The 8324-nt window shown below is 37.7% G+C and overlaps 1 pseudogene; it reads left to right on the forward strand.

Annotated features, from left to right (window-relative positions):
• Positions 1–816: 816 nt before the first annotated feature.
• Positions 817–7078, forward strand: LOC104894262 (uncharacterized; annotated as a pseudogene).
• The last annotated feature ends 1246 nt before the right edge of the window (positions 7079–8324 follow it).

The following is an 8324-nucleotide window of genomic DNA, read 5'->3' on the forward strand; positions in this document are numbered from 1 at the left end:
TATTAATATTAAATTCAACATATATTTTATCACAAAACATACTCATCTAGCATGTTCTACACTCTTTAAAAGTTCTTTTATCAAGAAGGTAAGATTTTTCTTGGTAATGCTTTGTATAAGATTTGATCACTTGATTTGAAGTTCATATATTAAAGTCTTAATCAATAAATCAAGTCCTATTTAGTGTTATCTTTTTAAAGTAAAATATTAATAAATGAAAAATGTCATTACACGGAACATAACTCGGACCTAAAAACCAGTTTATACTATCATTTATCGTGTGATGGAGTATTGGAACTCAACACACATCACTAATCTCCACATGTTGATATGGCGCCACATAGGACATGACATGAAATCTTTCTTTTCAATTTACGAAAAAAAGAACTTTCTTTTCAATTTACAAAAAAAAGTTATTTAGCAAGTTTTGATTTCTAACTGTTTACCTAAGAATGTCATCATTCTACCACCAAATTATATCTCTTTATTTGTAAATTATATCTCTTTAGAAAAATATAGCCGTTTCATTCTATAAAACAAATTCAGAACATCGCTCGGGCTGACAACTAGCTTATAGAAGTATGTTATAAGGTGAGACAGAAAGAAGTAGTATTTGATTCATATAGTGATATGGGTTTGAAATCAAGGTGGTATTACTAATATACGTTTGGAACTTGATACCTAATATCATGTGTTTGGAATATAGCGACAGTAAAGAAGGCCTTATCTTGTTAGACCATAGCCCAATTATCCTGTATATATTACCAATCTTCATACCAAACTGATATATCAAGATGCATCATTAGTAGGCTATTTTAACTTTAGGCCCATTTCAACCAGGTCCCAATTTTTCAACCCCAAAAATATGACACTTTTTTAGCACCTTCTTCAAGAAAACTGAAAAAACCGAATCTCACAAACCAAAAAAAATGGAGTCAGTAACAATAATATCCAAGTTTCCTTCACCACCACAACCACAACCACAACCACAACCATCAATCCCTTCTCTCTCCTCCCCAAAATCCTGCAACTCCATCAACCGTCGTCACCTCCTTACCTCACTTTCTCTCTCTATCACTACTTCTTTCTCTCTCCTCACCTCCCAATTTCCCATATTACCTTCTCCTGCTCATGCTCGTGGCCTCTTCCAAATGCCCCCATTTCGACTCGTTAACAGGTGTTAGGCCCTATTCTTTTGGACTTATTTCCAGTTCAATTAAGTTTCTCTCAGTTCAATTAATTTCAGTTCAGTTTTTCCCAATTCAAAAGAACGGGACCTTATTCTCATTCTCATTGTTTAATTTGAGGATTCATTTTGTCAGAATGCCTTGAATCTGTAGTCTGGCGCTTCGAATAACCCAGCACAAGATCCGTGCGTCATTATTCGTTATTACTTTTTTGTTGATTGTTTTCGTTATAACACATTATATATATATATATATAAATATAGAAGTATGATCATTTCTTTATTTTGGTTTTGTGTGGTTTGATTTGATGAAGGTATTTTCTGGTGAGGGCAGGGGAGTCCCATTACGAGAGCTTGGGGGTGATCAACACAAACCCGGTGGCGAAAACATCGGTCGATAACGGGTTGTCGGAGAACGGGAAGAGACAGACAGTGAAGGCAGCTTTGGAATTAAAGAAATTGGGAGCTTGTAATGGGAGTTGTTGGATATGGCCTTCTATCACTCAAAGAGCTTACCAAGCTGCTGAGATTATCGCTTCTGTTAATAAACTTGATCGCAGGTAGAGCCTATTCTCCCCAGCTTATTTTCAGTTCAATTCATTTAGTTCAATTCAGTTCAGCTCGGGATAATATTTTTACTCTCACATATCACTATTCATTTTGTTTCATTTCAGTTCAGTTCAATTCAATTCAGTTTAGCTGTTTTATGCCGAAGAGAACAAGCCCGTAGTCCATCAACTTAACTTGCTTAATCGAGTTCAATTTAGATTAGTTTTGTATACAGTATGACTAATTTAAGTTCATTATATAATATGATTTTTACATCTACCCACTGAATGTTTGGCGGTCATTAAAAATTTTGTTAACGTTGAGTTGGATTTCACCTTATATTGAATTTTATTTGTAGCGTGTGAATTACCCACTAAATCAATGAAGTTCGTGATAGAATATAATCCCTTGATTATTCTATTCAACATAATTAGGTTATATACATCCTAATAGGAGTCAATCTAGGAGACTAACAAGGAAACTAATTTACAGTTACCTAATTACAAGGATTACACAATATTAACATAATAATATATTTACATATATTATTCTAACACACCCCCTCAGTCGAAGCGGGAGGAAGGCGGACACTGAGACTGTCACGAAAATCTTCAAACAAAACCAATGGAAGTCCCTTGGTGAAGATATCCGCAATTTGATGCCGAGAAGGAATGTGTAAGACTCGAACTTGTCCGCGAGCTACCTTTTCCCGAACAAAGTGGATGTCCATCTCGATGTGCTTGGTTCGTTGGTGCTGAACTGGATTCCCAGACAGGTAGATAGCACTGACATTGTCACAATAAACCAAGGTAGCAGTAGGAATCGGGCAGTGGAGCTCAAGAAGGAGATTGCGTAACCAGCAAGATTCAGACACAACATTTGCCACCCCACGGTACTCTGCCTCAGCACTGGAGCGGGAAAGAGTAGGTTGTCGTTTAGCAGACCAGGACAACAAGTTGTCACCAAGAAAAACACAATAACCTGACGTAGAACGGCGAGTATCAGGACACCCACCCCAATCAGCATCTGTGTAAGAAACAAGCTTGGAGACCGAGGAAGCATAGAGATGTAAACCATAATCCACAGTACCCTGAACATAGCGGATGATGCGCTTCAGAGCATGCATGTGAGCCTCCCGGGGGTCATGCATATGTAAACAAACCTGTTGCACTGCATAGGAGAGATCAGGTCTAGTGAATGTAAGGTACTGAAGAGCCCCTGCAAGACTTCGGTACAATGTGGGATCAGCATAAGGGTCAGTAGAAGTGGAGCTCAGCTTGGGTTTGGTATCAACTGGAGTGGAAGATGGCTTGCAGGAAGACATCCCAGCACGCTCAATGATCTCAGTAGCATACTTCTTTTGAGAGAGAAAAAGACCACCTGCATGACGAGTAACTGCAATACCCAAGAAATAGCTCAAGGCACCCAGATCCTTCATAGCAAATTCTGAACTCAACTTGGTGATGATGGACTGGAGTAAAGTATCAGAGGAAGCTGTCAAGAGAATATCATCTACATATAACAATAGGTATGCCATAGAAGTACCCTGTCGATAAATGAATAAAGAATGATCAGATAGACTGTGAGAAAAGCCAATGGTAGCCAGAAAATCAGCAGGCTAAAAGTCTCCCCACAATCCACACCAACCTGCTGAGTTTTGCCATCACCTACAAGACGGGCTTTATGCCTCTCAAAAGAACCATCAGAATTTTCTTTATGAGCAAAAATCCACATAGAACGAATCACATTAACACCAGGGGGACGGGGCACTAACTCCCAAGTCTTATTTTCAATTGAAGCATCATACTCTGCATCCATAGCTAGTTTCCAATTCGGGTCATTCAAAGCCAAAACCGGGTTACGGGGTAAAGGGGAACGGGTAGTGGTAGAATGAAGGTTGAATTGGTGCTTGGGTTTAAAAACGCCCCGTTGACTACGTGTGATGGGGCCCTGGTGATGAGAAGACTCAAGGGGGGCATTTTGTGGTGTAGGCGTGTGAGTGTGGGAAGAAGGCCGAGAAAGAAAACCGGGTGAGGAAGAGGCCGGCCCAGCAGAGGGCTGGGCAGGTTGCGGGTCAGCACTACGCGGGTTGGGGGGCGGCCCAGACGAAGGCCCGGTAGGCTGGGCGGGCTGGTTCAGACGGGGGACACGTCTGGAATAAACCCGAAGGGGCTGATCCGTGGGCTGAGTGGGGGACGCATTAGAGGGGGAGCTCACATGTGGCTGGGCCAGTTGATGAATGATGTAAGGAGAGAGTCCTTCATCCAAAAAAGAGTAAGATGAGGAAGTAGGTGTGTGAAGAGAGTGAAATGGGAAACTACTCTCATCAAAGATGACATGGCGACTAATAATAATTTTTCGGGATGACAAATCATAACACTTATAGCCCCTGTGGTTAGAGGGATAGCCCAAAAAAACACAAGGTGTGGAACGAGGTTGAAGTTTATTAATCGTAGGGGAAGGGAAAAGAGGATAACATAGACACCCAAAGACCCGTAAATGAGAATAAAGAGGATCCCGATTGTAGAGAATTTTTAGTGGAGACTGAGAAGCTAGTAATTTACTAGGAAGGATGTTGAGAAGATAGGTAGCCATGGCCAATGCATGATGCCAAAAAGAGGGAGGTAAGGAAGCATGAGCCATAAGAGTTCGTATCATATTGTTAATGCTGCGAATTTTCCTTTCAGCTTTACCATTTTGGGAAGAGGTATGAGGACAAGAAAAACGAAAAGATATACCATGCTTTTGACAGAAATCATGAAAAGGACCATTATCAAATTCGCGACCATTGTCACATTGGATATTTTTAATTTCACGTTCAAATTGAGTATGAATGGAAGCTCTAAAAGTGAGAAAAATAGAGAAAACTTCAGATTTCTTGGAAATGGGAAAAGTCCACAAATAATTAGAAAAATCATCCAATAACACAATATAATATCGATGGCCAGCAGTACTCAACACAGGAGAAGTCCATAAGTCACTATGAATAATATCAAAAGGAAACATAGTACATGAATTTGATGCAAGAAAAGGGAATTTAACATGTTTCCCAAGAGGACAAGAGGTGCAAAAACTTGACTTATTAGAAGAAGTACACTCAATAACATTATTGTTTTGAAGAAAAGATAAAATAGAAGTCCCGGGGTGGCCAAGTCGCTCATGCCATAAAGAAGGAGCTAAAGCCGCAAAGGTAGAAGGTGTAGCATTTGTGGAAGTGGTGGTGATGGGGTAGAGGTCACCATGACTGTCACACCTCATGAGACGCGTCCCCGTCTGATAGTCCTTCACAGAAAACCCAAACGGATCAAATTCAACAGAAACATTATTATCAGTGATAATTAGGTTATATACATCCTAATAGGAGTCAATCTAGGAGACTAACAAGGAAACTAATTTACAGTTACCTAATTACAAGGATTACACAATATTAACATAATAATATATTTACATATATTATTCTAACAGTTCAATTAGTGGGTTTGTGCGCTTTCTTAAATTTACATGGTTATATGCTGTTTCTTTTATTCTGGTGTAGCCACATAGTTCCTGAATAGAGCTTTTTGGATGCTCGTGGGCTTGGGGCTTATGAAGGCAAGGCGCTCGAATCTGTTTCAGAGGTGTGGTATCTGTTCCACTTTGAACTAGTTCTATATTGAATGAGCTTAATAATGCAGTTGAATGTACGTTTTTTTTATATAATTTTGAATTTCATTAATTTTCAAAAGAAGAGAGCACCCTCTATTAAAAAATCAAGTATTCCCTTCAAAAAGAGAAACTTTTATAGTACTTGGTACACCCGATTTATAGGAAGGTACTAAACCTCTGCACATGTACATCACAATTCACAAATCAAATACATCTAGTTGAGCTAAAGAGAGGAACTGAATAAAGCTGTTACATGGAAGACATTAACTTATCCCCCTAAACCACATTACATAGCTAATTCTACCATAACCAGAGATGAGAGGGAGCTAGCTGTCACTTTGAAACAGCACTACGTTCCATGGAGCTGTTGGATCTAAGCAGTGGATCAGGAGATTGGAAACATGAGATTCCCCCCGAGCCTGTTATAACCATGCTATATTGCTATGAATTCCTCATGCCTATGAAGGCCTTGCTTTGCAAGGGCATCCGCAACAAAATTCACGTTCCTGCTTTTGTGAATTATTAAGATGTTAGAGATTTTCTTTCTTGTGTTTCTGATGAAGTTGAGATGATGAACCATATTCCATGGTCCACCCTCGTCATTGTTAATCCATAAAACCGCATTCAATGAATCAGATTCAAGGACGATGTTGCCATGCTTTGTGCATTCACTTGTTATGGATATCTTGAGCGCATGATGAATCGCTAATATTTCAGCATAATTTATTTCCATGAAAGGAATGGAGGAGGAGAATAGACATATAAACTTCCTTCAGAGTCTCGCAAAACACCACCAATAGCAGATAATGAGGATGCTAGGCTTACCGAATCATCAATGTTCCATTTAAGGAACCCAGTTTGCGGGGGATGCCATTCACATGGATTCCATTTAAGCATCAATGTTCCATATACAAGGTTGAATGTACGTTACTCGCACTTTCAGTTGACCTGGACCAAATTTAGTGTCAAATAATACTTCATTTTGGGCTTCAATTGTCAGAAACTTCTATAAAATAGTTGAGTCACACAACTGAATGCATACTTGTGTCTAATACGAGTACTTGAGTTTGAGTAACATAAAATTCTAAAATGCATTCAAAATATTGGCTAGCTTGTACATGCCATTATCTTTTGTTTACCATTTTATATCTTATGCAGGTTTATGCATCAGATAGTGTGTCTCCCAATATAAAGCCACCTCCTATTGATGATGGAACCCCAAATGAGAGTGTGGGAGATGTGTTTGTTCGAGTAACACAACTCATGTCTATTCTAGAGACTCAATACTCTGGAGACACTGTCATCGTGGTATCTCCAGATTCTGACAATTTAACAGTTTTACAAGCCGGATTAACCGGACTTGATCTTCGAAGGTACTATAAGTCACTAATCCATGCAAAATTTCACTAACATTTTTAACTTGCATTTGTGATGATAAATTGTTAATTGTAAAACCGTGATTTTTCCAGGCATAGTGATCTTTCTTTCAGCCCAGGAGAGGTAAGATTTGTAGACGCGGATAGTATACCTACTTACAAGAAACCCACATCAAATGTATATAAGTGCTTTAATCCACCTAATTGTAGGTGAAAGTTTTTCTCTTTCGCAAATCTATTGTACATGCTTGGAGAAAGGGTAATTCATATGTACGAACATATTGTTTTCGTTGTATGAGAAATATTTACAAGCCACAGTACATATGAATGAAACCATGCAAGAGACCAGTTGTAGCACGCTACTAGCACCATGACTCCATGAGTATTATATCTTAAGATCCATCCGAAAGTGCTTCATATATCAACAGTGTATTATTTGAACATAATCAACAAAATTCTTGTTCGAAAAATTGGCCCTATTGATAACTTTGTTCTTCATGTTCCTTCGTGGTTTCCTAATATGGAGGCATACATTTTATTTGGTTTCTTGTGTGGACTTTGTTCGAAAAATATTTTGGCATGATGTAATTAATTGGATCTCAATTATGCAGCTGGATTCAGATTTCAGACGAAGAAAAAAACAAGAAAGCAAAGTAATGTTTGTTAAGTGCAATTGTGAGTAGGTGTTCCATATTGAAATGAAGTATTAAGTTAATAACCTTCAAAAAAAAAATTTACTCATCTTTTACCAATTGGTTTTAGAATTGAATCTTACATGGGCTTCATTAATCTTAACACATTTGGAGTAGATTCTGATGGGTTGGTCAAGTTTAAGTTTCAATTTCTCAGCTAATCCTATACTCCCTCCGTTTCCTAAAGTTCTTCTCTCTTTCGGTTTAAGTGCGTTTCCAAAAGATATGCCCGCTTTTCATTTATTCCTTATTTGGAATTTTTTCCCTTTTTACCCTCTCATGTCCCTATCATATGATCCACCATTACGTTATTAATTCAATTTTACTCTCTTTCACTATCAATTTTTCCTTCTATAAATAAAAGTTCATTATTGCTAGCCACTTCCCAATTAATCTATAAGATACCTACATGAATATCTTTGTAGTATTTTGTGAATTTTCAGAAAAATTAAGGGTACTCTTTTCTACGAATTTAGAAAAATACTTATTATTTTTCCCTTGAAATTCCTAATATGTCCCTTATTTTTTATGAAATCACTAAAAATGCTATTAAGATATCTTTTTAAGAATATCCATTTATTGCAAACATTTAGGAAATGTTTGGCAATCTCCTATTGGCTTTTGGTTGTTAGTTGGTTTACTTGGCTTTTTAATTGGCTGAAAGTTTTTGGCTTTATAAGTTGCTGTTTATAAAAAATTGTTTGGTAAATTTAGTCGTTGGCCATGGGCTGCTTATTAGACAATTTGTGGGCTAACAAGCTAAAAGCCAATCAAAACAATCATTCTTAAGTCAATTTTTTTTTTAGCTTAAAATCTAACTTTAAAAAATCATTTACCAAACACTTTTTTTATGTTTAACTATATGAAAAGGCCAAA

This window comes from Beta vulgaris, chromosome 5 (genome assembly GCF_026745355.1).
Source record: "Beta vulgaris subsp. vulgaris cultivar EL10 chromosome 5, EL10.2, whole genome shotgun sequence".
Lineage (NCBI taxonomy): Eukaryota > Viridiplantae > Streptophyta > Magnoliopsida > Caryophyllales > Amaranthaceae > Beta > Beta vulgaris.